The 13,743-nt window shown below is 39.8% G+C and overlaps 1 protein-coding gene and 1 long non-coding RNA gene across 2 annotated transcripts in view; one reads left to right on the plus strand and one right to left on the minus strand.

Moving 5' to 3' along the window:
* Positions 1–13,743, minus strand: part of LOC119650241 (uncharacterized protein DDB_G0271670) — a 329,297-nt gene that overhangs the window by 186,726 nt on the left and 128,828 nt on the right. The window lies entirely within an intron of this gene.
* LOC119650243 lies at positions 9,074–9,875 on the plus strand. Its single transcript, XR_005249244.1, has 3 exons — positions 9,074–9,388; positions 9,451–9,671; positions 9,736–9,875. It is a non-coding gene; the product is annotated as an uncharacterized LOC119650243 (long non-coding RNA).

Genomic DNA, 13,743 nt, shown 5'->3' on the forward strand with positions numbered 1-13,743 from the left:
TAAATTGGATCTACGCTGTGCTAACGCAGAGATTATTATGCGCTGAAGTGGGTGTTGATCGCTAACTAACACCGAAAGCGACGAAAGGCTGCCCTCAAGGAGGTGTGCTATCGCCACTTCTGTGGAGTATGCTGATCAAATCACTACTATGCGAACTGCAAAATCTGCCAATACACGTTCAAGCTTATGCGGATGACGTGGCTGTGCTGGCTGTTGGTCGAGATCTCGGAATCGTGTGTAGAAATACACAACGGTGTCTCAGGCATGGACTTTCAGTAAATTCAAATAAAACCACAATGGTATGGTGGTTTTGGTCTTCCAGAGATGAGGGGTACAACCCTTTAACTCTCCGAAGAAGTGGAATATCTGGGAGTTACTTTAGACAAGAAAAGATAGAGATGAAACAAGCGTTCTCAGCTTATGGGCTGTGTAGGCCTTGACATGGGGACTTGAGCCTCAGGTAGTAATGTGTATATATGTTGTTATCATTAGGGCGATGCTTATGCATCCGTAGTGTGGTGGGTTAAGGTGAAACAAAAGAGTTTTCACTGTAAACTAGCCACACTGCAAATAACTGTGAGTCTGGGTATCACCGGTGCCATGGGCACCACATCCGGCGCAGCTCTGATTGCATTACTCAATTTGCAGTCTTTGGATTTGTTTATTCAGAGCACTGTAATGAGAGTAGCTCATAGACTAATTCGATTAGATCTATGGGAAAACAATGGACGTGAGGTGCACAGAGCATTGGAAGAGTCTAGAAATGATGTTATCTTGAAATCGATGGCTCAAAGACATAAAATCTCGAATAAAAACGAGAAATGGGGTTTTCCTTTGGGACAAAACACAATGGTCTTTCAGCCTGAAGTGTATGCGATGCTAAGGGCGGCAACGTGGATGATTGACGATCGGTTGAAAGGCAAGCGCATCGCAATCTGTAGCGATAGTCAAGCTACATTGAGGGCGTTAAGTAGTACTTTGATCACTTCAAAAATCATTCAGGAATGTAGAAACCGATTGAATTCTGTTTCTAGATTCAATACGGTTGACTTACTCTGGGTACTTGGGTGTAGAGGGAAATGAAATCTCAGATGTCTTAGCAAAACAGGCTTCAACTTTCCCCGTACCCGGACTGGAACCAGCAATTGGGGTGTCGGTAGCATTGGCTGATGCTGCTATCAAAAACTGGGAACAAGCTTCCTATAATGATAGGTGGCGAAGCCTTAATGCTGCTAAAAATACCAAACTTTTCCTGCCAGAACCAAACAAACATACTACAAAGTTTATCCTGTCGAAAATAACTTGGAGTTTGGTAATATATGAGGGAATATTTTGTATGGCCAAATAGAAAAAGTTGCATAGGGAGTCCCTTACATAAAATGACAACAAAACCTTTATACCCGATGCGCCGAGCTTGTTTGAGTATTCTCTAGTTTTCATGGAATTTTAATTTCGTTTTTTACACTATTAATATCCGCAGCCATGGAGTCAGAGTTAAAGGATCCCAAAGAATTGGACGCATTTTTAAACCAAACATAGACAACAGGGCAGACAACGAATTATATAACCTGGGCGCTTCAGTTATGAACACAACGAAGTCGTATTTTATCAAAAAGGGTTGAGTATAATTCATGACCATGTCTTCTGGAGTAAACAGACGATGAAGAAGAAATTTCGAAAGTAACTATGTATTAATAATAGACCAGGAATCGCTAGGATGAAAACAATGCATTTGGAAATCGAATGTCTCTTTAAAAACGTTGAATATGAAAAATTTTGTGTAAATCCTGCCAAGAGAAACAGAGATATTTCCTCTTCTTATTTAAAAAAAAATCTAGTATTGATTGGCCTAGTATCCATTGCAATTCCGCCCATCATTCGGTTCCTTGCACAATATTTATCTGCTCAATAAAAGTTATTGAAAATTTACTAAGCTCTTATAAGATATTATCTTCGTTCACGACTCAAAGGAAGTTGCAATATCTCTCCATTTTCTTCAATGCCACTGGTTTTCATAAAATTTTAAAAATAAGGGCCAATGGCAATAAATTCAGAAACAAGTTACCACTTTTGTCGAGAAAGGTAGGACGACATACATTGATAGCGAAATGCGCACCGTCTAGAATATGTTGGCAACCAGACAGCCGTTCTTGATTATCATGGTAATCGCGATTGCGTTATCGCAAATATCACCACCAGTAGACTACTTTGTTCTTACCGATTCGTGCAACGAGGTCATTCTCGACAAACAGCAGCAGAGGCTGGCCTAGAAACCAACAATTTAGCGTACGTTACAACCCCAGCCAGACTCTATTTATTTCGACCATTTCGTTTAAAACAGTACTCCGCCACAGTTCAGGAGGAAAATACGAAATTGAGCCATTTTCTTGGAATATTTCTTAGAGTAAATGGATGAATACATTGAATCTTATCAGTGCATCGAATTATGCCTATGCAGCACCCGACATACTACGAATTTGAGTTCATTATTATCCTTCGAAATGTGCAACTTTTCTACTCCAGACAGCAGACAGCCATTTAGCTCTAAAATACAACTTCAGGAATTGCACATTACGATAATCGGAGATGGCTACTTCAGCGACCCAAGGGTGAGTGAGATGGCTTTCAGGCAATGCCAAACATTGATTACTTGAAACTGATTTTTAATAAATATTATTTTTCTTTACGACACTGACTGGCGTTCAATTCACTCGTACTTGACTACGTTGAACACTGGTTTGTATAAAATTAACGACAGTTTGATAAAACTCTTGGGATTGATTTAGAACCAGTGACTTATGGGTTATAAGATTTTTTAAATTTAACATAGAAAGCATTATAGACATTTATTTAAACTTTCTAACATATTTTTGCTCCTCCGCAATAATGAGATATAAAGAATACTTAGCTGAACTCTACAATTAATTATCGGCTAGAATATTTTGCAGTATCGAAAGTGAAAAACATAATTTCAAATCGATATACATAGACTCAATGCTTCATATATTCTAGGAACATAGGTCTCCAATTCTTTTGGGAAATGGGCGTACATATATGAGAAAATCATTATTTCGTACTATATTCGTCTTTTTAAGGTTTTGTGTAAAACAAAAACTTATTAAAATCGGTTCAATGTCTGTTCGTCCATAATCCTTCTGTCTGTCTATCATAGGCACTTTTCTCAGAAACGGTTGAACCGATTGGCACGAAATTTCGAAGGAAGGTGGGAACTATGAACACCCACACATGAAGTGAGTTACGTCTAAAGGGGGAGGGGGGATGTAAAACTTTTTTTCATGTTTCACGGACCCATTCTCAGAAATTATCCAACCGAAATTTTTTAAAATAAATCGTGAAGCGGCCCGTATACGATGTCCAGGCCTCACAATACCCTTCATACCGATATCTACTCAAATCAAATTTATAACAGTATATTACTATGTTTCTGGGAAATTGACTAGAGACCCTCCTTAAGTGTATTCTAGAATCATACAAATGCAGTAATATAGACCATAGTATGAAACATGATATTCCCAAGCTTAGTCAAAAACGTACTGTAAGTGACAAAGTTACAATAGCTCAAAGTTGCCTCTTCACTAAACATCAATATCACACTAAAGCAAGTAGTCTGACATGTTAAATCCATAGAAATTGCGGACAAGGTAAAAATGGAATTGGAGTGGAACTCAAATATACTTACAGAAGAAATACACAAAGCCTTTCTTACCTAAAGCATCTACCGGTTTTCGACTTGTTTGTTAATAATCTGCTAACACTATTTTCAGATAAGTCGCTAATTACAAGTCTGCGATGCGTTCCAAAACGCTCCTATTAAAACGCATCTTTGATCATAATTCTAACCTCTTGCCATCTGGGAAATACCAATTCAAAAAGACTGTATCTTAACGGGATAACACAATTCAGGCTCACCATACGCCTATATCGCGAAGTAGATTGCCACAGCGACCACTGCTTCGTTAGAGTGATGTATCGACACCGGATTGTAAATAGTGGGAATATCAGGCCCACCTCCACTTTCACCTCAGATTTAATATCAATGAAAAAATATCTAAATATAGCGAAGAATTACAACATCCTACAAGCACTCAATCAACATCAGGGAAACGACAATGTTGAGGAGAAGTGAAATCAGCTAAAGCAGGAAGTACAGATGTGAAAGAGAAGTGAAATAATCTTTTAAACAAAATTTGGATCGGGACATCGTACCTGTAGATTGGCGCCCTATGTGCCTCATATGTCTTACTTGAAAAAAGAGGCTATCTATACTCTGCTGTGAAAATGATAAAGGGCTATGATCGCTATCCACAGGTTACAAGGTGCTGTTTAAAACTGTCTAAAGTAGACTGACTTTCACCAAAAATACAGTTCACGAATACCGAAAAAATTAACAATTGATAAAATTTTCAAGTAAATAGGCCTTGTAAAATGGATGGTTGACAGCAGAATCCCCAAGTACCTACCAAAAGGGAAGACAGAAAGCAGGCTACCGACTAGAAACCCTCCAAAAATAGATAGAGACTCGATTGACAACACGAGTTACACGCTGCTTGGTTTTTTCAGGGACATGGTTGCTTTACCGAGAAGAGCCCAGGATTTAACTTCGTAGACTAACATAGAAAAATTTTTCTTTAGATAAAATTTGATTTTATTTTTCAATATACTTACCTTCGAGGGCATACAGCGATTATAGCGGTCATACAATTTTTCGATACCATTTTTATAGTACAAGTATTCTTTAGCCTAAAAATAGGCCTCAGTTTTGGCGATTACCTCTTCATAGGCACCAAATTTCTTTCCAGCGAGCATTCTCTTGTAGTCTGACAACAGGAAAAAGTCGCTCGCCTTCGAAGTCCAATTCATGCAATTTTCCCATCGTTTTCATTGATTTGTGACACGGTGCATTGTCTTGATGAAACACCACTTTATTTTTCTTCAGATGAAACCGTTTTTCTGCGATTTAATCTTTCCAATGCTCCAATAACGCTATTTAATAGTCGATATTGATGGTTCTTCCCTTTTCAAGATAGTCAATGAATGTTATACCATGCACACCCCAAAATACTGATGCCATAGCCTTCCTAGCGGACTGGTGCATCTTTGCATGCTTTGGAGTCGATTCACCACACTCAGCTCGTCGTCGCATATCAACGTATAATTTTGGGTTTTTTTATGGAAGAAAAGCTTCAAACACTGCTCACAATCATCAATTCGTTGTTGTTTTTGGTCGATTGTGAGCTCGCGGCACCTACTTTGAACAGAGCTTTCGCATACCCAAACATTCATGCACCATATGTACAACACGTTCGAGTGATATCTCTAGAGTTTCAACTATCTCGATCAACTTCACCTTTTGATCACCCAAAATGATTTTGTGAACTTTTTTGGTTTTTTTGGTCGGTAACAGCCTTTTGGGGCGTCCACTGCGCGCATCATGCTCGGCGCTCATTTCACTTCGTTTCATTATTTTTTCCTGATGCAAACTGCGAATAATGTTTATCAAGTCGAGCCTTTGCTTCAATAGTATTTTTTTTCGCCAAAAAGCAATGGTGCTTAACACACGAAATTCCGTTTTATCCATTTTCTTCAAACTAACAAAAGGTGCTTGACTCCAATTGCTCTATCGCACAAACTAATAGTCCGATAGCTGTCAAATTTGCACACGTGCCTTTTGAAGGTTAGAGTTAAGTGAAAATCGTATGGATTTAATACTAGTAGCGCCATCTGTCTATTAGCATTAATTTTTAGACAGGATGACGAAAGATAAATGAAAGAAGTCGAAATACGGGAAGCTGGACGCTTCAGATATAAAGGCTTTGTGTTCACCTTGTGTGAGAAATACCCAATTCACATTTTCCCATTCACGTATATCTCCAATTCAAAATATTGACGAAACCGTGGGAACTGTGAACTCTCACGCATAGAGTGAGTTACATATTTCTACATTGAATTTGAGGGGAGTCCCATACATGCAAAAGTAAATATAGTCATGTGAGGTATCAAATGAAAGGTCTCGGTTATTTTTGACATTTGTTGGAAAGGTGGAGAATGCGGGGGCTGCAGAACCTCGTTTAAATTCATCCTAGCATCATCGTGTAGATAAAATTGCCATATTTAAAGCCCCAAATGTAATAGATTGATAATACGTAGATATGGTTAAAAATTCACTGGCACCCTTAATAAATTTTTAACGCTGAATTAATTTAGACGTAATTGAGTATATACAAATGTGCGTACATAAGAAAACAAGTCGGGAAACCGGAAGCTGGACGCTTCAGGTACGAAAGGTTTTGTGTATTTCTTAGTACGTAGCACGTAATATAAGCATATGTTCACTTTCGGGTGATATTGACATTGATAGTCTTCAATTTTTAAAGAAGCAACAATTTCGATGTATTATAAATTTGTTGTGTAGTGTCCGGATAGCTCAGTGGTTAGAGCACTAGGCTGTCATACGGAAGGTCGCGGTTCAAATCTCACTGGTGGCAGTGGAATTTGCATCGTGATTTGACGTCGGATACCAGTCGACTCAGCTGTGAATGAGTACCTGAGTCAAATCAGGGTAATAATCTCGGGCGAGCGCAATGCTGACCACATTGCCTCCTAGTGTACCGTTACGGTCTTGAATGAAGTGCTCTAACACACTTCAAGGCCCTGATCCAATATGGATTGTTGCGCCAACGATTATTATTATTATTATAAATTTGTTAGTAATAGTGCGATTTCCATCAAACTTGGTATGATCATGCTCTACATTATGGCCTACATCATTACAGAATTTCGTGCCGCTAGGATGAATTTAAGGGGGGTTTCCAGCCAATTACAAAAAATTATAGTAATATACTATTATTAACTTTCTTTGAACAGATATCGGTATGAAAGGTATTTCGGAGCCAAGGCATCATATAGTGGTAGCCTCCTGATTTTTTTCAGATTTTTCGGTTTGATAGTTTCTGAGAATGGCCCCCTTAAAGAAATGATCACTTTCAACCCCCCGCACTCCCCACATTTCCAAGAAATGTCAAAACTAAGACCGGCTTCGAAAAGTACTAACTGAGACCTTTAATTTGATACCCCACATGACTATATTTGTAGAGAAAAAATTTTACACCCCCCTTTTGCATGTATGGGGAAGGATGTAATTCACTGTATGCGTGAGCGTTCACAGTTCCCACCTTTCTACCAAATTTGGTGTCAATCGCTATAACCGTCTCCGAGAAAAATGCGTGTGACGGACAGACAGACAGACAGACGGTAAACCGATTTTAATAAGGTTTTGTGTTTACACAAAGCCTTAAAAATCCTAAATTGCGGTAAACAGAGCATGCCAGAAAAGTAGAAGCAAATTTGTTACAGCACATCTAAGAATGAATGCGGATATGTAAAACGAAGAAATCGATTCTAAGATTTCACTTCACACAAATTATCTACACACAATTTGCCAACATGCCATATAATGGGTATATCTCCAACTCGAACCCATCACAGCGGGTGGAAGAACAGAACAGAAGAAGCCGTTCCTTTTAAAAATTGGTTTTTCTTACAACGATATTCTATCGAAATATTGCTAATTTGCTACATTCGAAAGGATTTCCACTTGTCTCTATAAAAGCAGAACTCAAGTGCGAAAAACATCGCTCCATGTCCACTTTACCACCTTTTCACTCTGTCTCAAGTTAATTCTAAATTGTCACGGGAAGGCAATTTCGCATCCTTTAACGCTCAAAACCACCTACCGCAATTTCATAAGACAAACATCCCTTCTGCATCGCTTCGCCGTTGAACTATTTACAGATACGTCTCCGCGTAATTGCAGTATTTAATTCGAACCAAGTGGTGTGGAACGAGGGAGTTCTGATCTAAAAAATCCGTTTAGGATGCTTACTGGGCCGTAGTTGTCGTCTGGCCGAAACAAGGATTTTGAGACCAAAATTTAAAGCATCTCCCCACCATCATCGCTGGATAGATGGAGACCCCCTGCCTTCGAATGAGTACACTCGATCTCCGAACACCCGCCGGCAATCCGCGTCTAGTGCATTTTACTAATCAAATTTGTAGTCGGGACAGACACATTACGGCCACAACCAATGCCACCGAGCCAGCAGAGATTGTACTACGTAGGCCATGGTAAGGGGGTGTAATGCAACGGAGCAAAGATGCAGGGAATACGCGTCACACACAACTCGAGTATCATCTGGTATTCGTACTATGTGTGTGACCTTGAAATATCTGAAACGTTCCAGGAGCTGCCCCCATTCCATCCCAGGCTGACTCCACCATCTAGACAGAGCCCGCGCAGACAGTAAAATGCAATATACATGGGAAAGAGAGAGCAAAAGAAAGCCTGGAAAGGGTTGGAGGATAGGGATTACCTTCGTTGCATTCAAGCAACTTAAAAGGGCGCAACATACCAGACAGGCAAGAAGGGAGGCGGACCAAGAGTACAGCGACGATCGACTTTAGGCCAGACCGAATTGCGTTTTCGACAGCGACAAAGCTAAACAACAACAGCAGCAACAAAGGCCGCCTTGCCTGAAATGCAACTAAAGTGCATTTATGCAATCCATAGATCAGTGGCTTCGAAACTACCGCTGGCGGAGCTATTCCCAATAAAAGTACAATCATTCAATCCAAACAATCTCCCAGCATATTCTACAATGTTTCGATGCAAAGCACCCTTATAAAGTCTTGAACAATCAATGGAATGCAATGCATCTTCTATCAACATGTCCGCCATGCTCACGTTCATTTTACAATTGAATCCGAGAGATATCTGCATATATACATATGCATTTGCATTCTGTTCGTTTGCCCACTATCAGTTATCTACAGAAGGCTCTGATCAGAATAGGGTTACGGAGACTACTCCATCTGCAACCTCTGCCACTGGTAAACTTGCGGTTTATCATGACGGTGGTTGTCGTCTAGCCAGGCACCAGGCTTATCTGCGGAGAGTTCAGTACAGTCGGAAGTCGGCCAGAAAAATTCCACCGCCACCACCAAGCAAACTATGCAACACATAAACGCAATACACAAATGCAGTGCCGACCGCCACCAAGTAGCGTCTGTCCAGTTGCAATTTGAGTTCAATGCAGTTTTTGCAGTGGATGTTTTTGCATATTGAGTAGATTTGCATCCGGACCTGGATCTCTGGCTGGTTGGCTGGCTTATCCGTCTGTGGTTGGGCCAGTCACGACCCAGACAGACGGGCCTGCAATTACTTCCAATTACTTTTGTGAAAATTCGAGAGAAGTGAAAATCTGTATCTAGTGCAAGTGGGTTGAAGGACGTGGGAAAAGGATTGATGCTAGAAATGGTTTTCAGGGATGTAAGCACTTTCAACGTTAGTTGCCGGCTCAAATCAAACGAAGTGAGAAATTTTTAGCTTCCACCAAGCCACCATCCATACTTATATTAAAAGGCTTTATACAGTGCTTGTTAGGAGACACATAGATTCCGTTGTTTGAAATGCATTTCATATCAAAATATACAAAAAATACATATAATCCCATTGGCTGAAAAATTGTAAAGCCATCGAAAAACACAAGCATAGTAGGAAAGCCTGGAGAAAATTCCTTGAGTATTTTTCTCATCAGCGGATATCTAAAATTCAAGGAAGCTTATTTTTTCACCCAACGGTCAAATTAATAAATGTAAGCAATGAATAGAAATATAATCCTGCTCCCTTATTTATGTAGCTTCCGGTGCTAATTACAGGTAACGGAGGAGGTTTTTGAGGCGATGTACCTAGTACCATCTTCAGTCAAATAAAAATAAATAAATGAAGATAAAAACACTGAAGAAGGGGACAGTTGGTCCCCAAAATACGTATTTGTTTAAATTAGATACTTTTAACCAATAAAACGGAAAAATATCTTCCAAGGCAATCTTTCATTTTATGAAAATAAAGTTGTCAGGGAAAGAGATAAATAAAAGAATGCTAAATCCCACCTGACCTCTCCTAGCGACAGATCCCATGGCAGATCCATCAGAGAAATGAACCGAAAATTGGTAACTAATTAACGTCCCCCTAAATAACATGCCTCGTAAAAATGCTGGGACGATCACTAAAGCGATTTATAGGGCCCCGGTTCCGCCAAGAAATAAATAAAGACACCGTCAGGGATTCAGTAAATTAGTTCAAATCATAATAGCGATTCAAATCTGTTTCCATACTCATCATTGATACATTCACCAGTAAGACTTAGGAACTTGCGTTTTATTCCGCCCTCCGGAAGAGACCCATTAATATCTATGCTTTACAAGACACTCAATTGTGTGAGGCCATTGATCGCTATCCTAATCATCAAAACAGTGACTATTCATGAGAAAAGAGTTGAAATGATCTTATTCACGCGATTGCCTACCATCGCAAGAACATGATCTGCCAAGTCGACAGCAACTATCGGAGTCACCAAGTCAAATCAACCTCCCTCTCCAGATCGTGATAGCTGGGAGTTCTTTCTTAATGAAAAACTCCAATCGGGGAAGGATGAAGACGAGCCTCCCGCTCCCACGGGACAAATGGTACTAACTGATTTTCCAGGTTGGAGGGTTGGGTGGGACTTACAACCCTACACGGAAAACCAAACTTACGGAGACTCGAAAGGTGCCCCGCACTGGATAGATTTTACAACGACAAACCCGGCAACGAAAACGGAAGAGAAGCTGCGAAGGAGCTAGTTGATATTCTGTCCCAATATATGGCTGATTTATCAGCATTACAAGAGATGCGATGGACGGGACCGGTTTCCTAGAAAAGAGTCACTACACCATATACTATAGCGACCATCGAAGAAGGTTTCATAGCCAGTCAAAAAAATGATACCTGCTGCTTTCGGCTTTGAAAACACAAGTGAAAAACTATGCACTCTGCGCCTGTGAGGTGAATTGCGCAAAATAAGCCTACAGAGAAGGCTACAAAGTCGTAGAAGCATAACTTCTACGAGGCAGTAGAATGAACACTCGAAGCCTGTCCCAGATATGATATCAAAATCATACTTGGAGATTTTACCACCCAGCTAGGGACGGGGCCCGTATTCAGGTGATACGTTGGTTCCCATAACCTATAGTACATACCACAAACACCAATGATAACGGACTGCAAATTATTCAATTAGGAAGTGGAAGTGGAAGTGCCCAATTACAAACTTTATCAAACGGAGAAGCGACAGACAGAACGTGACAAAGTCAGTACGAAAAACCAGAGAAGAAACAGCATCAAATGAGAACAATAAAAATAGGAGGCCGAAACTTTCAGATCTTTGATAATTTCTCCTATCTAGGGTTGAAAATCACAACCATGACAGCTACGACGATGAAATCCGCGCATACAAGAAAAATTGCAAATTCGCAGCCGTGTTCTGGGGAAGAATCGAACGAAGAATTTTTGACGTCCTACAAGAGGATGGACGATTCCATAGCCTATATAACGATATATATAATCGATCCCATGACTTTCTGGTTGTAGATAAATCTGGTTCACTTAATCCATACGGGCGAAGATGATCCAGCCCAGAAAGTTTCTAAGGGCAATATCTATGGTAAGGAAAGAAGACATGACAAACCTTGCCTCAAATGGAGCGATGGACCTCAACACAAAACCAGGATACCATACTGAATTTATTATATCAGACTATTCGCTTTAATGGATACTGGCATTTATAGCGTCTTAGGGAGCACTGAATTCACACGAAATAGACACCTTTCATCCAATTCCTGTCAAGCTGTCCAATATTATGATTTATATTTCTACAAAGAGCTGAGTTGTTTCGGAATTTTTATTAATAACCTGACCTCTTCCAATCAATCGTGAATCGCACTATGGAATCACTTCACGTATTAGTGGAAGAAGCAGGATGGAGTAGTGTTCCACAACTGGTGTCACATGTAATCAACGCATTAATGAGCGTCGAAATTTCAAAATCTACCGCATCGTCATTCGCCTTGTTGTTATCAATGGCAATGGGCGGTACCTCGCCATAAGAAAAGTGTATTTGATAATACCGTTCATAATAATTGGTTTTATGAATTTCGTCGGGAAATGGATGGAAACGACTAAAGGGCACCCAAAACGAAGTGAAAACTTAACACTTGGCTTAGATTTGAAAACCTCACGAGTCCATCCATAATGAGGCTATGAATGAAAGAAATGGTGGACCAGATTCGGACGGGTGGACCCCACCATAAAACGGAGCAAAAACTTAAGAAAAAGAATGAATGCTAATTTTGCGGAGAGTAGTCGCTAAGTCATTGAACCCAACGTACTTCAAATGATTAAATGCACATATTAATCTAGAAGTTTGTATGCATCTTTTAGTAATTCATTCACCCTTATATGGTTTTTACGGTCCCAACTCTAATAATTAAGTCCACTTTTTTTTATCACGCACCATTACAGGATGGCCCCCTACGAGTGGAAAAGTGCAAGTTTCTCGGAAAATAGTGGAGGAGTAGAAACATATTGCCAGGAACCGACAGGGATGGCGCGTAGATATGGTTGGCACACTATGCCCCACATAGGGACATATGGCAATGAAGTTAATTTCATATCATAATATTAACAGATAACAAGGAAAGTAAAGGTGAAATTAAAAACACAAGTTAAAATGTATACATAAAGTCCCAAAATTTTCAAAATTATGATTTTTCCAATTACGTGGACTTTTAATTTAATTGAGGTCGTTGCTTCTCATCTCTCTCTCCTCAAGAGATGTTTCCATAGGTTCGCGATGAAAGCTCTAGCATTAATCACTACTCATCTTTACATTCCAACGGCCTTATATTCGCAATTATTACTAATAGTACACAGAGCTTCCATTAATTCTGTTGGTTCTGGAATCGGAATATCTACTCTTACAGGAAACTTGGTGGGAAGCCGCATAAACGTTTGGGGATATAAATTAACCTTCTTCATAACCGCTATGATTTTTTGATTTTCTTCATGAGAAAAACTTTACCACTTGCCAAGCAAACTGAGAATTAGATAGGAAAAGTGAGACAAAAAGGGGTGGACGCCCGGCTTAGTTAGGATGCGCATAGTAGTGCATAGTACATCCTACTCGAAAGCAATTGACCTATGAGAGTACAACTTGGAAAATGTAGACAATATTAGATCTACAATTGACAAAAGATGCAAATGAAGTGGACAATATAAAATGCCCAATTCAGCTCACCAACAGAGTCTTATCCTCGCTCCTGCAGATTTTAAAAGTCAATTGCATACACAGAAAAGCAAAGTTATACACGTCGATAATAAGGCTTGTGCCACATATGCTACGAATGTGAAACCTGAACCTTAACACAAAGTTGCGAAAAACTGGTCAATACCTTCGAGAGTGACGCCCATGAATTCTCTACAATAATCAAACTTCGGAAGCCATAATGGGCTGGCCACTTTCATGGTATGGACGACACTCAGATGCCTAGAAAGGTATTCAAATGGAGAACGGAAGGACGAATATCGGTGGGAAAACCCTGAAAGCGCTAAGTAGATTCTGTGACGTTCTGTGGAAAATGGGAAGATGTGATCGATGGATGGAGGAAAAACATCCTGAATGTCAAGACCCGAAATGGGCTGTAGAACTTCGCCCACGAAGAAAGCTAAACTTTATTCTGGGATCTTAAAACGAAAGAATTCCAGACTCTAGAACGTTTAGCGAATTTGAGGGTATATACAATAATAACTGCACAGTCTTGCACAGGTTAATTTGTTACTTTAAATGA

This window comes from Hermetia illucens, chromosome 2 (assembly GCF_905115235.1).
Source record: "Hermetia illucens chromosome 2, iHerIll2.2.curated.20191125, whole genome shotgun sequence".
NCBI classification, from domain to species: Eukaryota; Metazoa; Arthropoda; class Insecta; order Diptera; family Stratiomyidae; genus Hermetia; species Hermetia illucens.